The sequence below is a fragment of the Pleurodeles waltl genome, chromosome 3_1 (assembly GCF_031143425.1).
Source record: "Pleurodeles waltl isolate 20211129_DDA chromosome 3_1, aPleWal1.hap1.20221129, whole genome shotgun sequence".
NCBI lineage: Eukaryota > Metazoa > Chordata > Amphibia > Caudata > Salamandridae > Pleurodeles > Pleurodeles waltl.
The window spans coordinates 1266089928-1266111102 of NC_090440.1; positions in this window are offsets into that span (position 1 = coordinate 1266089928).

Here is a 21175-nt window from a genome sequence, read left to right on the forward strand (position 1 = left end):
ATCACGACTTGTAGTGTGTCCTAAGGAAACTTGCAGGACTTTACTCCTACTTTTCTGGGCTCTGGGAGGGGTATTTCACTCACCTTTGTGGTGTTCCTACTCTCCCAGTGATTCTCTACACACTACACTTGTCTAGGGGGGAATTCATGATTCGCATTCCACTTTCTTAGCATGTGCTTTGTGTTACCCCAGACCTATTTCTTCCTATTGCATTCTATGGTATTTGATCTAATGACTATTTACTTACCTTATTTTGGTGTCTAGTGTATATATTGTGCATAATACTTACCTTCAGAATGGATATTGCCTCTAAGATATTTTTAGCCTTGTGTCACTAAAATAAAGCACCTTTAGTTTTGGTAACACTGAGTATTGTCTTTTATTGTGTATAAGTACTGTGTAACTATAGTGGTATTGCAGGAGCTTTGCATGTCTCTTAGTTCAGCCGAAGCTGCTCTGCTACAGTTACCTCTATCAGCCTAAGCTGCTAGAACACTACTACATTTCACTAGTAAGGGATAACTGGACCTGTTATAAGGTTTAAGTACCCAAGGTACCCACTACAAACCAGGCCAGTCTCATACAGTGATGCAGTCTAAAACATAATTTACAAGTTATTTTATAAGAGCTCAGTTTGGTCTGGAAATGCAGTAATACTTGTTACCTTTTGATTTTAGAAAAAACATCCTCACAGGTTGTCAATAGTACTTTGCTCAGGTGCTAGTTTGGCAGTTAAAGTGAGACTGTTAGACCTGACAGCCTTAGAGTGGTCACCCCTAACTTTTTGCCTGCCTCCCTCCACTTTTTGGACACTGTTCTTGCTAGTTTTAGGACTCTGTGCAATTTACCACTGCTAACCAGTTCTAAAGTGCATATGCGCTCTCCCTTAAAACATGGTGACATTGGCTTATTTAATTTACTTATAAGTCCCTAGTAACGTGCACTACATGTGCTCAGGGCCTATAGATTAAATGCTACTAGTGGGCCTGCAGCACTGGTTGTGCCACCCACATAAGTAGCCCCTTAACCATGTCTCAGGCCTGCCATTCCAAGGCCTGTGTGTGCAGTTTCACTTCCAATTCGACTTACTATTTAAAAGTACTTGCCAAGCATTAAACTCCCCTTTTTCTACATATAAGTCACCCCTAATGTAGGCCCTAGGTAACCCATTAGGGCAGGGTGCTATGTAGGGGAAAAGCAAGACATGTACCTGCGTATTTTATATGTCCTGGTGGTGTAAAACTACTAAATTCATTTTGCACTGCTGTGAGGCCTGCTCCTTTCTGAGGCTAACATTAGGGCTACCCTCATACACTGTTTGAGTAGTAGATTCTGATCTGAAAGGAGTAACAAGGTCATATTAAGTATGGCCAGAATGGTAATACAAAATCCTGCTGACTGGTGAAGCTGGATTTAATATTACTATTTCAGAAATGCCACTTTTAGAAAGTGAACATTTCTCTGCACTTAAATCATTCTGTGCCTTACAATCCACATCTGGCTGGGTTAGTTGACAGCTCCCTTGTGCATTTCACTCAGACAACCACGAACACAGGATGCTCAGTCACATCTGCACACATCTGCATACTGAAGGGGTCTTCCTGGACAGGGAGGGTGGAGGGCCTGACACTTTCATGTCAAAGGACAGTGGCCTGCCCTCACACAATGGACTGCAAAACCCCCTACTGGGACCCTGGCAGACAGGATGGAACTGAAAGGGGACCTTGTGCACTTCTAAGCCACTCTTTGAAGTCTCCCCCACTTCAAAGGCACATTTGGGTATTTTAACAGGGCCTCTGACTCTTCCAGCTCAGACACATCTGGACCTGAACCTGCAATCTGTCAAGAGGAACTGCCTGGCTGCCCAAAGGACTCACCTGGCTGCTTTTTTGCAAAGGACTGCTGCCCTGCTGTTGCCCTGCTGCCTTGCTGCCCTCTGCTGTGAAGTGCTCTCCAAAGGCTTGGATTGAGCTTGCTTCTTGTTTTCTGAAGTATCAGGGCCAAAAAGACTGCATCTCTGCAAAGAACTCCTTGTGCTGTGAAATTTCGACTCACAACCTGCCAGAAACAATGCACAGCCTGCATCGTGGTGAGAAAATCACTGCAAGCCAAACAGGAATGACGCAGCCCGGGTCCCCAAGTGGAGATCGACGCTGCACCAGCGTTGCGACTGGAACTTCGACGAACAGCCCACTGGATCGACACATAGCCGAGCTGGAATGATTCAGCCCAACCACCTGCGGGGTAACCTGACTGCCAACCAAAGACCCCATTTCTAACAGAGACATTCAGGATGAAAAGGAAAAACCGAAATCATCATCTTCGGATCCAACAAGACAGCATGGAACGACTCTTGGTGGCCTGCCACCCTAGAACCACCCCCAACACCCTCCAGCCACGCACGCAATCTCGGCATCATACTTGACTCGTCTCTCTCCACGACTCAGCAAATCAACGCCATATCATCCTCCTGCTTCAACAAACTCTGCATGCTACGCAAGACATTCAAGTGGATTCCAATAGAAACCAGAAGAACGGTCGCCCACGCCCTCATCAGCAGCATACTGGACTATGGCAACGCCCTCTACGCAGGGTCCGCAGCCAAGCTTCAGAGAAAACTCCAGCGCATCCAGAATGCCACCACATGTCTCATCCTCAACCTCCCTCGCCACGAGCACATCTCTGCCCACCTCAGATCCCTACACTGGCTGCACATCAACAAAAGGATCGTCTTCAAAATCCTAATCCATGCTCACAAAGCCCTCCACGACACCGGACCGGCCTACCTCAACGAACGAATCAACTTCCACGTTCCGACCCGCCAGCTCCGCTCCGCCGACCTCGCCCTCACACAGTCCCCCAAATCCAATGCACCACCTCCGGTGGCAGATCCTTCTCCCACCTTGCTGCCAAAACCTGGAACTCCCTCCCCACCAACCTACTCAAGACCCAGGACCTCCTAACTTTCAGGAAGTGCCTCAAAACATGACTCTTCGAGCAGTAACACCCCCACCTACCCCCCACCCCCAGAACCTTGAGACCCTACTGGGTGAGTAGTGCGCTTAAGAAATTTGATTGATCGATTGATTGATTGACCCATATTGAATGCTATGTGGAATAGTGTGTGCAGTCAGTTATCTAAGTCCCCTCCAAGTTAGGCTCTTTTTTAGATCTCCTTCAACAGTGAAACAGTCATCTCTGCTTATTTTAATGTAGTCTTGAAAATTGCATGTAGGAGGTGCGGCCCGAATGGCAAGAGCTTCAGACATTGGAACTGAAGTTTCGGAAGGCATCTGCTCAGCATCCTATTACTGTGCACAAATCACACAGGGGGTCATTATGACCCCGGCTGTAAGTGTAAATGTGGTGGTAGTACCGCCGACTGGCTGGCGGTACATACTGCCACATTATGAAAATGGCAGGTTGGCTGCAGGCAACCCGCCACTTCCCCACTCATACCGCCATGGCGTTATCAGCCACCGGGCCCGAGATGTCAATCTCCAGCCCGGCGGCTGGCATAGTACTGCCGGCGGCATTATGAAACTGCCTACCATCATGGTTTTCGTGGTGTTGCTAACGCCATGAAACCCATGGTTGTAGGCTCTACTGGTGACAGGGAATTATTTTCCTGTCACCTGTAGGCGGCTCCCACAAAACTCACCAGACGCCCCCCCACCCCATCCATCCAAACCCATCCCACCCCCTCTGAGCCTCACACTCCCACCACCCCTCATACATGCACACACCTGCAGACACGCACCACGCATACACCCAATCACCCACACTGGCAGACACACATTCATACATGCATACTTCCAGACGTGCCCGCACACATTCTTAGACACAATCACACACGCACTCACTTCACCATTCCTACACACATTCACTCATGCATAAAACCACGCAAACAACACAACACACACAGACACATCCACACACACACTCACACATTCATGCACACAACCAGACACACACACACATGCAATACCCTCCGCCCCCTCCCTCTTTCCTGTCAGAAGCCCAACTTACCTTTGTCGAGGAGATCTTCTGGCAGGAAACTGGAAGGCGCACTGCTACCGCCAGCAATGACCCATCAGCAGAACACCGCCAGGCCATATCACAGATCATGATACCGTTGGTGGCGTTCTACTGGCTTGGCGGTGCTGGTGGTAGCAGCGCCAGCTCACCACCGTGAGCCAGTATGATCACTGCCGGATTTACGCCCTTCTTGTGGCAGAAGTCCGGCAGTGATCATAATATGGCGGACATATGGTAGCTGCGGTGACTGTATGTTGGTGGGCGTCACCACGGCGGTAGGTGGTTTTACCACCATTGTTATAATGACCACCATAATGTCTTTGTGACTACAAAGTTTGATCCGACTTCGTAATATAATCTGGTGCTCATGTAAAGCACTCTTGTAAAGCGGCTAAGTTTGTGCTGTGTACACATGAAAAAAAATAGAGAGTGGTTTATCTCAACCGAGTATTTCTCTCCCAGCTCATGATACTGGATGTTCGGTGTATCATTCCTCCTCCTATAGAGTCTGTTTTTTGGTATGAAGGGAAAGCAATTTAGATCTTCAAAGTGCACTGATTCACCACAGGTGTTTAGTCACTGTGATGTTTTTAATATATTTAATCAGGAATCAAAATGCAAACCATTTCTGTTGGATTTGCTAATGCTTGTACTACTCTTCTCGGGGACTACAGCATCGTTGGAGACATTGCACATTCGCGTTGTCATTGTTATCAGAACTACACTCGCCCCTCTTTTCAGTTTAATAATGACAAGCTGACCTGATTGCTTCCCTCTGTGACTGGGTTCTATAATAAGCTGGATTTCTTTACACATTTGTTCCAGAATATTATTCACGCACGGTTCCTTCTACAAAGCTGTAAAATAAGGACATCTCGCAGGAGGAATCGTCTTTGAATGGATTGTAAAACAGGTCCTCGTTAAATTATGTAATAAAGTTTCCTTATTGTTAGGGATCCGCTAGAGTTGATATTTGATGATCTGGGAGCAAAGGTTTTTCCAAATGACTGTCAATCACATAATCAAATCTATGGACACCTTCCAACAAAAGTCACTATTTCTAGCTAGTAACAACCTTTTAAACGACTTCAGATTTAAGTGACAGGATGAATAAATCAATGCGCCGGTTTGTACAGCACAGCTGATCACCCGTGACGATATCATAGCGATGTCCACGGGTAGGGGGAGCTTGGGTGATTTGCCCAGAATCACAGGATGTTGAGCCGACGGCGATACTTGAGCCGGGTTATCTGCTCTGGAGAAGGGAGCTCTGTCCGCTGTGCCACATTCCCCACTTAAGCAAAAGTTCATATGCGAGGTATAAAAAAAGAAATAATTTCCTTTCTTCGAGTGTAAAAGTTTCTCTTAAATGTTAGACGTCAACACAGTGCGAGAAAAGTGTCATTCATTTCTATCCCAAGAGTGAGCTACATCTAAAAGGCAGTGCATTCACATCCAGAATGCGCTGCGAGCCAAATGGCATCTGATGTGTATTTAAAGTGTGTTGGAGCTGTCTTCATTTATGAATTAAGGAGGAGAATAGCGAAGCAGTAAATCAAAGGGAGTCGGAATAAAAAACTTTAGTTTTTTTTAGGAAGACCTACTGTTGGCAGGTTTACTTCAACTCTCCACCGACTAAAGTCAATACTTCCAAGCTCTCTTATCATTTTTATGGGCGAGCACAAAGTGCTCCGTCCATGCTGTAATCTCTCTTTGGGCTTGAAACCACACCCATTCCACGTCAGTCACTTACATTGGTTCGTGGGCTTGCCTTTTAAAATCCGCTTACTTTCATTTGTGAAGTGCATGTATACCTCATGCCTTTTCCGGTGTTTAGCCCACCTTAGCCCACCTACACAGCACCGGTAAAGCACCAAAAACATACTAGGCTCGATGTTTTCAGCCTGGAGTCCGGACTACTTTATCTGTTTAGTTTCCATGCAGCACGATGGCGCTGCATTTTACATAGCGCGATCGCACAGCATTGTTTTTTGCTTTACAACGCTAATAGCTCTAACTCGAACAAATGTGAGACCCGTTGCATTGAAAATGCTTGTTTTTATTTGTGTTTAAGTTATCTGAAAACAATTCTATTTTAATTATGTGCGTTTCCTAAAAATATAAACTAGGGTGCAGCCCTTTCTAAGATAGTGTTGGGGCCAACAATAGACAGTTGCTGGAGATATGCTGGAAAGGAGGATAAAACTATATTGCTGGATTAAAAAAATTCTAGGGCATTGGAAAGTGAAGATGTGTAGCATATCATGTAATCATGGATAAAAACCCAGGCCTCCTAAGGAGGCCATGACTAAGCTGCATTTACAATACAGAGCTCCATGGAAAACGTTTTCACAGATGCGTCAAAAATTATGATACATCTGTTGGTGTTAAGCTCACGCATTGCTGGTAGTGCTTAATGTGTGCTTGTTGTTTCCGGTGCTGAGCACCGGCACTTATTTGTGAGGGCCGGGGCTTATTCTTCTGCCTCAAGCATTTGCTGCGAGCGAAAGACACATATGGGAGAGACGGATGAAGGGAAAACCGAAAAAGCTTCACAAAGAGAGAAAGTAGAAAGCTGCAAGAGTGAGCTGAAGGGGCAGGGAGTGGCTTTACATGGATTGAAGAAGCCCGAGATGGCTTCAGGATTACGCTTCCTGAGTAATGCGTGTTCGCACATTTAATTGCAGCAGCTGCGTGTTTGAGGAGGGCTTTGAGCACCGGAACCTTTTTATTTACAAATTAAGGACTGATTGCTGGACTAGCATGAAAAAATTTACGCTACACCAGCAATGTGAGACGACCGCCATAGAAAAAATCCCTGTATCAATTTTATGATTATTTCACAAAAGTGCACCACTGCATGTCGTTACTTGATGTTCGACTCCAGTCAGACATGTCCTCAAAGCTTCTTTTACAGAGGTGTAGAAGAACTGCATACACTTACTATATGTGTCGCGAGTCAGACACTTGACCTTGAAGATTCTTTAGCAAAGATGCAGTACTGTAAAACAATGCTAAAATGTTGAAGTCAGACACAAACCTTAACTATAATATACCTGCCTCCCAAATGTAAAACCTAAAGGACTCCTAGACGTCTAGATTAAGAGCAGCACCACTGCCCCTGATAGTCTCAGTGTACCAGAGAATTCTGAACAGAAAATAACCCATTTGAAGGTCATCTTTTGTTTAGAGTGATATGGAACAGTGGCAATCCCTTTTTGAGCATGGCAGATCACAGGGAGTGCATGCATATCAGAGAGAGGTTGCAGTTTCAGCACATGAATTTCTAAATGCAATTTTGCTACTCAACTTTTGTTCTTCCTTTTCATGGGTTAAATAAATATGCAAGCACTGTTTTGTGATTGTCATAGTCAATATTGTGGCTCAGTGGGCACGTCTTTCAAAAAAAGGGTTGAAACCCATTCCTGGCACGTGACTCGCGTGTGGCATATGTCACAACTCATGTGACACATGCCACAGCATGTCACAGACTTCTGACATGCTGCTTTATGCCTAACTGCAAAAAGTGCTTGTGGGTGATGCAAATATTGCTTGGGGGTGATTTCCAAAGGACCCTCTTTCGTTTGGGTAAAATAAAAAAAATTAAAATCATAGCAAAACATTGCAAGTCAAAAACTCAGAAGTTGGGATTTAAACCCTTGACACAGTAAAATGTGCACATGATGGAATTACCCACTAGGCAAATCGTGAATAACAATTAACTTGCTAAAAGTCTTTTTATCATGGACATGTTGTGGACGTCCCTCTTCTATTTCCATTGTCATTTATCTGTTACATGCCAGAAATTCACACCTGCTTTCCACAATTAATAAACAAATAATCCTTACTCTCTTTCACACTGGTCCCATGCATTTATTTTTATTAGAAAAGCTTCCTCTGTCTCTTTCCCACAAATCGAGGGATTTCTTTCATTGCAAACCTTGCTCCCCTTTCCACATGCCACAACATGTCACACATTTCTAGCATGCACTGTTATGACTAAATAGGCCACAAATCGTCCACACAGTGCCAGGGGGTGATTTACAATGGGACTTCTTTCATTTGGCTAACATTTAAAAAAAATGAAAAACAACTTCAAAAAATTTTTTTTTTTAGGTGAGGTTTGAACCCTGGTCAAAATCAACATTAATTCCAGTAGCTAACCATTAGACCAAGCATTATAATGATGACTTGAGTGGGCAAAATGCCTTGTAATCAGAGAAACAATGATGAAGTCCATGGCGATTTTTAGGTTACATGCCACAAATTCACAGTTGCTTTTCACACTTAACTCCTTCTGTGCCTTGGATGAGATCACCTCGTCCTGCACCTGACCCACGGGAAGCGCTAGCGCTCCCCCCATGGGCCCCCCACCCACACCCCCCGGTCGTGGATGGAAGGGGAATCCCTTCCCCTTCCACCCCGACCCCCCCTCAGCAATCTGATGACATCAGAGTGCTCACAGCGCGCCAACGTCATCAAGTACTGCTGAGGACGCGCTGGAAGCCATTTCCTTCCAGCGCGTCGAGGGAGAGGACCCAAAACAGGTGAGTCCGTCCCTTTTTGGGGGTTTTGGGGGGGAAAACAGACAGAGGGGAAAGGAAAGGGTTTTTCCTTTCCCCCTGTGCCTGTTTTCAGTGGATTCCTGCTCCACGATCGCTGGCGGGCCCGTGATCGTGGAGCAGGAATCTCCACTAGGCACCAGGGATTCTTTTTGAATGCGATTTAGGGGAGCGACCCCTTGGGCAAGGGTCGCTCCCATTGGGGGATATTGTTTTTCCTATTTCGGCCCCCCTGGGGGCAGATCGACTGATTTTTCGGCCGATCTGCCCCCAGGGGATGCCGAAAACCCCTAGACAACAGGGAATTTATATTTGTTATGTTTTTTGGGAGCGACCCCTTGGGCAAGGGTCGCTCTCATTGGGAGACGAAAACCACTAGACACCAGGGAATTTATTTTGGTTATGTTTTTGGGCAGCAACCCCTTAGGGAAGGGTCGCTGCCCCGGGGACAATAATTTTTTATATGTTTCGGCCCCCCCTGGGGCTAGATCAGCCATGTTTTTGGCCAAGCTGGCCCCCAGGGGGGTCGAAACCCACTAGGCGCCAGGGATTGTGTGGTGTGTTTGTGTGTTTTGTATGTTTGGGGGCGCCCCTTCGGCAAGGGTCGCCCTCCCAAAGAAGGGAAATTTCGTATTGCACATCTCTGCCCCCCTTGGCAGATGGGCGTATTTTTGTAGGCCCATCTGCCCCCAAGGAGGGGAGAAACCATCAACACGCCAGGGATTTTTTTTTTGTTCCCCTTTTTTTGTTTTGTGCTGGGATGCCCCCTTTTGCCCCCTATGGCAAGGGTCGCCCCCTAAAGGGGGCACAGAGCTGTTGGCCATTTCTGCCCCCCTTGGGGGTAGATCAGCCAATTTTTTTTACGAGAATCCACTTAGGCACCAGGGATCCTGTGTGTGTGTGTTTTGTTTGGGGGGCAGCACCTTTGGCAAGGGTCGCCCCCCAAAGAGGGCATGTTAGCGATGGCCATTTCTGCCCACCTTGGAGGTAGATAAGCCTATTTTTTTTAGGCCCTTCTGCCCGGGGGCAGAAGGCACCAAGATGTCAGAGATTTTTTTTTTGGTTCCCTTTGTTTTTTTGTGCTGGGGGCACCCCCATTCGCCCCCTTTGGCAAGGGCCGCCCCCCAAACAGGGTACAGAGCGATGGCCAGCTGTTGGGGGAAGATCAGCCTATTTTTTTTTTAGGCCCATCTGCCTCCTAGTGGGGCAGAAGCCCCTTAGGCACCAGGGACAATTTCTAAGTTCTTGGTGGCGGGGTGTTTGTCAACTGGCAAAGTATTTGTGTTTGTGATTATAACAGTTTATTTCTTCTTTTTGTTCTAGTTCAAAGCTTTTGCTTCCTTTGCGGTGGATCCTTGCGGTTTTGGCAGTAGTTGTCCTGCGGTTTGCATAGTTGCATGTTTTAGGTAAGTGAAAGCAATTTACTCTAAAGGAGTATTGTTGACATGCATGAATGAAATATTTGTAGGTGGTGTACTAAATGCAGTATTGTGTGTGAAATTGTCCTTAGATTTGAGCACAATGATATTTGTGTTGTCATATGTCTAATTTTCTTTTTTTCTTTTTTCTTTTTAGTGGGATATCATTGGTGATTGCTGTGTCTGTGCAGAGTAGTTGCTGGTGAGTAGCTTTTTCAGGCAAGTGAGTGGTATAGTTTTTTAGTACATAACTCTTTGTGATAAAGCTACACTTTGTTTATTACTTATTTTAGTGCTAGTTGTTGTTGGCAATCCATTTGTTGCTAGTGAGGATCATGGCTATCCGCAGAGTGACTGCTCAGCAGGTTGTTGGCATGCTCTTTGAGTCGTCTTCACACCATGATTACGAGACTGACTCTGCATCAGAGGCAGAGGAGGAAGAGAGAGATTCTGGCAGTGAGTTTTCTGTCCGAGAGTGTTCTTCTGATGAGGAATCTACTCTCAGTGCAGATGAAGGGCCTGTGTTAGAGGAGGACATTGATGTGCCAAGAGTGCAGCAGCCTGGGGCTGAAGGGTTTCCCATTAGAAGACCTGACACCTGGATTGTCCCAAACATGGAGCAGTCACAGTTACCTGCATTTACTGGTCTCCCAGAGTGTAGAGTGAATACGGAAAACTTTTTGCCTGTCCATTTCTTTCACTTGTTTATAGACGATGTATTTTTGGATGAGATTGTGGAGCAGACTAATTTGTCTGCAGTGCAATACTGGCTTCTTATTTGTCTACTAGTCCCTTGATGGCAACGGCTATATTTCCTGCAACTATGACACGTAATCGCTATTTGCTTCTTCTTCGTGTGCTGCGTTTTGTAGACAATGCTTTAGCCTTGCCACAAGATCACCCTGATTGTGACCGTCTTTTTAAGATTAGGCCTGTCCTTGATCATTTTGTAGATCGGTTTTCAGAGGTCTATGTTCCAGGCAAATAGATAAGTGTGGACAAGTCTTTGGTCCTTTTCAAGGGGCGTTTAGTTTTTAAGCAGTGCATTCCTAGTAAGAAGGCACGGTATGGGATTAAATTGTATATGCTGTCAGAAAGCAGTACAGGATATGTGTATAATTTCTGGGTCTACACTGGTAGGGATTCCAGTATTGACTCTCCTGGTTGTCCGGCCACTTTTGGAGTTAGGGAAAGAATTGTGTGGGAACTTGGTAGACGACTCTTTAACAAAGGTCACCATTTGTGCGTAGATAATTTCTACACTGGAGTGCAATTGTTCGAGGAGTTGTTTAGAGTGGACACTGTTGCTTGTGGCACAATCAGTTCCAACCGGAAAGGCTATCCAAGGGAGCTTGTCTGAAAAAACTTGAGAGGGGAAAGTGCAGTGCCTTGCGGAATAATGAGCTGCTAGCTCTGAAATTTTCAGACAGGAGGGATGTGTACATGCTATCTACCATCCATGATGAGAGTACTTCTCCTGTGACTTTTTGGGGTCAGGTTGCAGAAGTGCGCAAACCTGCGTGCATTTTGGACTACAATAGGCACATGGGTGGTGTTGGTAGAGTAGATCTGAGGTTGGAACCTCACACTGCTCTTCGAAAGTCTTACATGTGGTATAAAAAGTTGGCCCTACATTTATTTCATTTGGCAACTTTTAATGCTTTTATTGTGTTCAAGGATTGTTCACCTGAGTCAAGGATGACATTTGTTAAATTTCAGGAGTCAGTGATAGAAAGCCTTATTGTGGTGCAACAGGCAAGAGTTCCTAGAGTAGAAGTGGTGGAGGATGTGGCTAGATTGAAAGATCAGCACTTTCCAGATCACATTCCTCCCACTCCCAAAAAAGACTTGCCCACAAAGAAATGTAGAGTATGTGTCCCGAGAGAAATCCGGAGGGAGAGCCGGATGTACTGCCCCGATTGCCCTTCAAAGCCTGGGCTGTGTGTGCCCGGCTGTTTTAGAAGTTACTACACCAAGAAAAACGTTTGGGAAATACCGTGAGCGTAAACTGCCTATTTTATATTTTCATATGTTCAGTTTCATGGTTGGCATTACTGTCATGTATTTAGTTAGAGCTTTTGTGTTTGTAATTTTGTTCTTATTTTATAATTAGTTATTGGTTTCTTTGTTGTTTATAAACAAAAAAAAGTGATGGCGGTGTGCGTGGGGTGGCGCTTGGCTGGCGGTGTGCGTCGGGTGGTGCTTGGCTGGTGGTGTGCGTGGGGTGGCGCTTGGCTGGTGGTGTGCTTGGGGTGGCGCTTGGCTGTCGGTGTGCGTGGGGTTGCGCTTGGCTGGCGGTGTGCGTGTGGTGGCGCTTGGCTGGTGGTGTGCTTGGGGTGGCGCTTGGCTGGCGGTGTGCGTGGGGTGGCGCTTGGCTGGCGGTGTGCGTGTGGTGGCGCTTGGCTAGCAGTGCCAGCCAAACGGCAGTCCACACACTCATCAGCTGGTGTGATTGCTGTATCAGGCATGTGGGCATATAAAAGTGATGGGCCCTTGACTGGCGCTGTCTGTCGATGCGAGTATTGTAATGTGCTGGGCCCGTGGCTGGCGGCGTGAATGGTCTTGTGCATGTCATGTATGAAAGGTGTGTGAATGGACTGTAAAGTGGTTGGTGCCTTGTCGTGGCTTTACAGTTCACATGCTGTGAGTCATTGGTTCAGTTTTTTGGCCTTTCAGTTATTAACAGTGCATTTCACTTTTGTGAAATCCCTTGTTAATAAAATTTGATCTACTGAACCATCACTCACCCTTGTGCCAAATCCAACCAGTATGTGTGGTAAAAATTAAAAAACCTGCTCCGCTGTAATCAGGCGTCACAGCACACTTGTGACATGCTAGGTGTTTCAGGTGGGACCCCGATGATGAAGCATGACACCAACTTGGTTGGTGGGTAAGGGGTCTTTTTCACATAACCTAAGTGCGTTTCTTTTCACAATTTTAGTGTTTGGCACATCACAGACGTATGTGGACACATCAAAATGATATATTACAAAACTACCTGCGTTTGGCGGGGAGGGGGCACCTATGTTTTTGGTCCTGGGCCCGGCCTTCATCTAGGGAAACCTACTAAACCCAGACATTTTTTAAAACTAGGCACCCCAAGGAGTCCAGGAAGGTGTGGCTTGCGTGGATCCCCCAACATTTTCTTACCCAGACTCCTCTGCAAACCTCAAAATATCCTTAAAAAAGCATATTTTCCTGACTTTTGTTTGTAAGATCACTGCTCCAGCACAAAATTCCTACTCCCCAGCGTTCCCCTCAGTCTCCCAAGTAAAATGACACCTCACTTGTGTGGGTTCCCAAAGCAGAGTCAGCCTAAAGATGTATAAATGAAGAATATGTGCTTATAAACTCGCTGTGCTATCCCCATAATCTCTACAAGTTTGTGGCCTTTTTCTGTTGCAGGCACCTGGCCCATCCACACAAGTGAGGTATCATTTTTATCGGGAGACTTGGGGGAATGCTGGGTGGAAGGAAATGTGTGGCTCCTCTCAGATTCTAGAACGTTCTGTCACCAAAATGAGAGGAAACACTGTTTTTTTAGCCAACTTTTGAGGTTTGTAAAAGATTCTGGGTAACAGAACCTGGAAAGAGCCCCACAAGTCACCCCATCTTAGATTCCCCTAGGTCTCTAGTTTTAAAAAAATGCACAGGTTTGGTAGGTTTCCCTAGGTGCCGGCTGAGCTAGTGGCCAAAATCTACAGGTAGGCACTTTGCAAAAAACACCTCTGTTTTCTGTAGAAAAATGTGATGTGTCCATGTTGTGTTTTGGGGCATTTCTTGTCACGGGTGCTAGACCCACCCACACAAGTGAGGTATCCTTTTCTATCGGCAGACTTGGGGGAACGCTGCGCGGAAGGAAATCTGAGGCTCCTCTCAGATTCCAGAACTTTCTGTCACCGAAATGTGAGGAAAATGTGTTTTTTAGCCAAATTTTGAGGTTTGCAAAGGATTCTGGGTAACAGAACCTGGTGAGAGCCTCACAAGTCACCCCATCTTGGATTCCCCTAAGTCTCTAGTGTTAAAAAAATGCACAGGGTTGGTAGGTTTCCGTAGCTGCCGGCTGAGCTAGAGGCCAAAATCTACAGGTAGGCACTTTGCAAAAAACACCTCTGTTTTCTGTAGAAAAATGTGATGTGTCCATGTTGTGTTTTGGGGCATTTCCTGTCGTGGGCGCTAGGCCTACCCACACAAGTGAAGTATCACTTTTATCGGCAGACTTGTGGGAATGCTGGGTGGATGGAAATTTGTGGCTCCTCTCAGATTCCAGAACTTTCTGTCACTGAAATGTGAGGAAAATGTGTTTTTTTAGCCAAATGTGGAGGTTTGCAAAGGATTCTGGGTAAGAGAACCTGGTGAGACCCCCACCAATCACCCCATCTTGGATTTCCCTAGGTCTCTAGTTTTAAAAAATGCACAGGTTTGGTAGGTTTCCCTAGGTGCCGGCTGAGCTAGTGGCCAAAATCTACAGATAGGCACTTTGCAAAAAACACCTCTGCTTTCTTTAGAAAAATGTTATATGTCCACGTTGTGTTTTGCGGCATTTCCTGTCGCGGGCTCTAGGCCTACCCACACAAGTGAGGTATCATTTATATCGGGAGACTTGTGGGAATGCTGGGTGGAAGGACATTTGTGGCTCCTCTCAGATTCCAGAACTTTCTGTCACCGAAAAGTGAGGAAAAAGTGTTTCTTTAGCCAAATTTTGAGGTTTGCAAGGGATTCTGGGTAACAGAACCTGGTGAGAGCCCCACAAGTCACCCCATCTTGGATTCCCCCGAAGTCTCTAGTTTTAAAAAATGCACAGGTTTGGTAGGTTTCCCTAGGTGCCGGCTGAGCTAGAGGCCAAAATCTACAGGTAGGCACTTTGCAAAAAACACCTCTGCTTTCTGTAGAAAAATGTTATATGTCCAAGTTGTGTTTTGGGGCCTTTCCTGTCACGGGCTCTAGGCCTACCCACACAAGTGAGGTATCCTTTTCTATCGGCAGACTTGGGGGAACGCTGCGTGGAAGGAAATCTGTGGCTCCTCTCAGATTGCAGAACTTTCTGTCACCGAAATGTGAGGAAAACGTGTTTTTTTGCCACATTTTGAGGTTTGCAATGGATTCTGGGTAACAGAACCTGGTGAGAGCCTCACAAGTCACCCCATCTTGGATTCCCCTAGGTCTCTATTGTTAAAAAATGCACAGGTTTGGTAGGTTTCCCTATGTGCCGGCTGAGCTACAGGCCAAAATCTACAGGTAGGCACTTTGCAAAAAACACCTCTGCTTTCTCCAGAAAAATGTTATATGTCCACGTTGTGTTTTGGGCCATTTCCTGTCGCGGGCTCTAGGCCTACCCACACAAGTGAGGTATCATTTTTATCAGGAGACTTGTGGGAATGCTGGGTGGAAGGACATTTGTGGCTCCTCTCAGATTCCAGAACTTTCTGTCACCGAAATGTGAGGAAAAAGTGTTTCTTTAGCCAAATTTTGAGGTTTGTAAGGGATTCGATTCTGGGTAACAGAACCTGGTGAGAGCCGCACAAGTCACCCCATCTTGGATTCCCCGAGGTCTCTAGTTTAAAAAAATGCACAGGTTTGGTAGGTTTCCCTAGGTGCCGGCTGAGCTAGAGGCCAAAATCTACAGGTAGGTAATTTGCAAAAAACACCTCTGTTTTCTGTAGAAAAATGTGATGTGTCCATGTTGTGTTTTGGGGCATTTCCTGTCGCAGGCACAAGGCCTACCCACACAAGTGAGGCAGCATTTGTATCGGGAGACTTGGGGGAACATAGAATAGCAAAACAAGTTTTATTGCTCCTTGCCTTTCTCTACATTTTGTCCTTCCAAAAATGAGAGTGTGTAAAAAAGACATCTATTTGAGAAATGCCCTGTAATTCACATGCTAGTTTGCCCACCCCGGAATTCAGAGATGTGCAAATAACCACTGCTCCTCAACACCTTATCTTGTGCCAATTTTGGAAATACAAAGGTTTTCTTGATAGCTATTTTTCACTGCAGGGTGCAGCTCATTTATTGGCTCTGGGTACCTAGGGTTCTTGATGAACCTACAAGCCCTATATATCCCCACAACCAGAAGAGTCCAGCAGACGTAACAATATATTGCTTTAAAAAATCTGACATTGCAGGAAAAAGTTACAGAGAAAAATGTAGAGAACAATTGCTGTTTTTTTTTCACCTCAATGTCAATATTTTTTTTATTTCAGTTGTTATTTTCTATAGGAAACCCTTGTAGGATCTACACAAATTACCCCTTGCTGAATTCAGAATTGTGTCTACTGTTCAGAAATGTTTAGGTTTCTGGGATCCAGCATTGGTTTCATGCCCATTTCTGTCACTAACTGGAAGGAGGCTGAAAGCACAAAAAATTGTAAAAATGGGGTATGTCCCAGTATAATGCCAAAATTGTGTTGAAAAATTGGGTTTTCTGATTCACGTCTGCCTGTTCCTGAAAGCTGGGAAGCTGGTGATTTTAGCACCGCAAACCCTTTGTTGATGCCATTTTCAGGTTCTGCAGCCCCTTTTTCCCATTTGTTTGAAAAAAACGAAATTTTCACTGTATTTTGGGTAATGTCTTAGCCTCCTTCAGGGGAACCCACCAAGTCTGGGTTCCTCTAGAATCCCTAGGGTGTTGGAGAAAAAGGATGCAAATTTGGCGTGGGTAGCTTATGTGTACAAAAAGTTCTGAGGGCCTAAGCGAGAACTATTCCAAATATGCAAAAAAGGACTGGCACAGGAGGGGGAAAAGGCCTAGCAGCGAAGGGGTTAATATACAAATAACCCTTACTCTCTTTCACCCTGGCACTGTCCCCATGCATTTATTTTTATTATACAAGTATACTCTATCTCTCATTCTACAAATTAAGGGATTTATTTTATTGTAAACCTTGCTCCCCCTTCCACATGCCACAACAATGTTACAAATATCCAAAATCCACTGCAAAGACTAAATAGGCCACAAATCACCCAGACAGTCCCTAATAGTGTACTTACAATGGGACCTCTTTAATTTGGCTAAAATTTTTAAAAATGAAAAACAACTTCTAAAATATTTTTTCTCTAGTTGAGGTTTGAATCCTAGCCACTAAACCAAGCACTCCATGATTGAACAGAGTTGCCAAAATGTCATGTAATTAGAGAGTCTCTGAAGAAGTCCTTCTTTTATTTCCATGGTAATTTTTAGGTTACCTGCCACAAATTCACAGTTGCTTTTCACACTTGATCAACAAATAACCCTTTCTCTCTTTCATCCTGGCATTGGTCCCATCCATTGTTTTTTATTATACACGCTTCCTCTATCTCTCATTCCACAAATTAAGGGATTTATTTCATTGTAAACTTTGCTCCTTCTTCCACATGCCACAGTATGTGACAAATTATTAACCTGCACTGCTGTGACAAAATAGGCCACAAATCACCCAGAGAGTTCCAGGGGGTGATTTACAATGGGACCGCTTTCATTTGGCTAACATTTTAAAAATATGAAAAACTACTTCAAAAATGATTTTTCTCCAGGTGAGGTTTGAACCCTGGTCAGAATCAATATTAACAGAAACATTTAACCACTAGAACAAATGATTTAAGGAAAGTTTGAACTGGTAAACTGCATTGTAACCAGAGAAATGTTGACAAAGTCCTTTTATTTCCATGGCATATTTTATCTTACATGCCACAAATTCACAGTTGCTTTTCACACTTAATAAACAAATAACACTTCCTCTCTTTCACCCTGGCACTAGCCCATGCATTTATTAATATTATACAAGACTCCTCTGTCTCGCATTTCGCAAATTCAGGGATTCTTTCATAGCAAACTAGTCCCCCTTCTACATACCACAGCATGTCACCACTTTTGACATGCACTGAAATGAATAAATAGGCCTCAGATCTCTCAGACAGTGCTAGGGGTTGATTTACAATGAGACTTCTGTCATTTAGGTAAAATAAAACAAAATGAAAAACAACATAAACTTCCGTATCTCCAGGTAGGGTTTGAACCCTGGTCAAAAGGGATATGTAGCTAGATACTTAGCCACTATACCAACAAAATTCTTCACAACAAGTTGTGAAAAAATGCCTTGCAATCATAGAAATGGTATGGAGGTCCTTATTTTATGTACATTATGATTTTAAGTTACATGCCACAAATTGAGATATACCTAGCCATGGTGTCTGAAAGATTACATTTTATTAAAGAAGCAGAGGCAAATATATTGCTTTCTTTTCTTGCTTTAATGAACACGGGAGGCAAGAAAAAAATTAATTACCCAGAAAACCCTTGGAAAGAACTGCTAAGTTGCATCACAATAGAAAAATAAATTTTATTATAAGATCCAGAAGCTTAAACTATGCCTGTTCAAAGCAATGAAATAACAGATTCAGACAGATGATCAATTGGTTTAAAACAAAAGGGTCTAAACCTATTAATGTTTGAACAATCTGCATATCTGAGAATATCATTTAAACTTACACTCCCCAGAAGGCCCAAGAGGTCATAGCCTCTTTAACTGAATGGGTGCCAAAAGAATCGGTAGAAATGCCAGCCAAAGACATGACCACCTAACTCAAAGAGCTGAAGTAGGAGCAAACACAGGCTTATGGGGTTTTTGAAAGGAAATAAGGAGTTAGGAAGAGGAGGAGCTTCTGAGTTCTGCAGTTCGTGAAACGTAAGTCTTTAAACAATTGTCAATACACACTTTAGGTTGAGAGTGAAAAACAGGGTAATGGATTGATGGTAAATAGTTTTGGAATATCTATTTGCCTGAGAATAAACCCCTATGGAGCAATAATGGAAAGAGGATACATCTATGGCCAGATTTACAAGGTCCAGTCATCTCTTAGTGCCAAACCTGCACCATATTTTTATGCTAATGTTGTGTTAAGGAGGCCATTCTCCTTCACCATATTTGGAGTGACAAAACTCATGCATTGCGCCACTTTGTAACCCCATGTGCCACATTATGCCTGTGCCAGGTATAATGTATGCAAGGGGGGTTCCCATGCAGGGAATCACGAAAATTTTCATTTCACTGTGCCATTTTTAGCATTTAGCATCATTGTTAATGACTTGTTAAGGAAGGCTTTAAAATGACGCACTCATTACTTTCAATGGGCTTCCTTTTACTTTGCAAGGTTAGCTCCACAATTTATGGCGCTAATTCTGCAAAGTACCACAATAGCATCCAAAATCTGTAATGCTATTGCTAACATGAGCTGTGGTGTGCTGTATTGTAAATATAGCACAAACATTGTGTCAGTAGGGGGTGCAGGGGGGCACATAAAAAGTGGCACATCAAAGCTGATGCACCACTTTCTTGTAGATATGGCCTCCAAATGCTTTACCATCAGAGACACATTTGATAGAGACCAAACACAAAAGCACAGCCTTAGGGTGGTCATCCCACAACTTTTGGCCTTCCTCCCTCCACTTTTCTTACACTGGTTTTGCTGGTTTTAGGATTCTGAGAGAGCGTAGTTTAAACATTACCTATTTTAGATGTGAAATGCTCATATTAACAATGCTGCATAAATAATATTATTCATTGAAACGTATTTTAAACATAGAAGAAATATTGTACGCCTAAACTAATGTTGACTATAAGAAGTAATCGCTTGTATTATCATTAATTGAATATGTTAACACGTATGAAAAATTGCATTTATTAGAATCCATAAGCCTAAGTTAGCATGAGTCGAAAAACTAGCTGTGTAACTCTCATATTAAAGTATATTTTTCTGTTTCTCCAGTGTGCTGACTCGCAAAAGGCCATGACCTAGCATTTGTTCTTTTCCTCCGCTTATTGTATCATTGACTGTTATATTCTCATCCGCATGCTAGTTGCTTTAGCATAAAATCATACACTTCGCAACAAGAATATGGACACACTCAAGGACACTGAACCACGGTAAAGAGAACTCTTGACCCGAAGAACGTGCCAGAAAATGAAGTAACCCCGGATGTGCGACCTACGAAAAACATCAATTATGAAGACCAATCAAAATGCTATAATTTATCATAAAATGACAAATGCATTACTTAATGTATAATTTGATAGGTTACAGATAGTGGGGTGTAGTGATTAACCAATAGAAATTTGGGGAAATATATTATGAAAAAGGGATAAAAACCCATGACACAGGAGACTCGCAGCATTAGGTAGGGAATGATATCGATTGCATCCAGAAACTCTGTCACTTTATTTGGTGATTTGAGACTTAGACAAAACTATCCTCACCCATAGACCGTCCCATTACACTTTCCTCCTTATGAGGGAAGTGCCCCGCTCTTACACTAGATAGACTGACGGCGATCAACTGATGTCCTGAAGACGAAGACTGATCATGTATGCTGACCTATCCCGAGGAGGGTAATTATATTGTTGCTATTGAAATTCACTTATTTGCCTTTCCTTTCTAGGTACCAACTGCTGTGTATTTTTGATTAGGGACCTTAGATGTTTTCCAAATTGGTGTTCTAAATTGTTTTGCATGAAGTCCAACATGCTGATGCTAATTGGTGCGTAGATGAGGTATTCCTCTTGACTGACATGACTGATGTGGTGCTAGGCTGAACTAAACACCTATGAGGTTTTACGTGTTAGACTTGTTACTCTTCATATTACTATCTTATGTTTGAGATCTTTGCATTATTACCGCATTGTGATTATGCCCTTTCGCTTCTTGGTTTTTGAGATTAATACGTTTGCTATTAGATTGTAATCAATAGGGAATAAAATTCACAAAACTTCAGTAAGGTGTGGTTATTCATGACTGAAAGGTCATGGTTGCGCCGACAGTTTTAACAAATGTCTAAACTGAAATATATTGTGGTGATATATGTTGATGACATTATTGACATATTGCTTGACATATTGACCAGTCACCTCGTCTTACGGTGTCTCACCACTGGGTCAAAAGATTCATCGGCCTAAAACGAGTCCTAATGTGTATAAATTAACATAGGAGGACGCGTTATCAGTTCTGGTAGCAGAGCGATGGTTTGGCCCTTGGGGGCCCTAGGACGGAGTTTTATTGTTTAATTTGCTTTTCTATGACAATGCAATTTGGAGATATGATGGGTTGCTAAGTTCGCCATGGTTTTCCCGGGATCTCGGAGCCTGCCTAAATGAGTTGGGAATGTTCTCGGCGCCATAGTATGT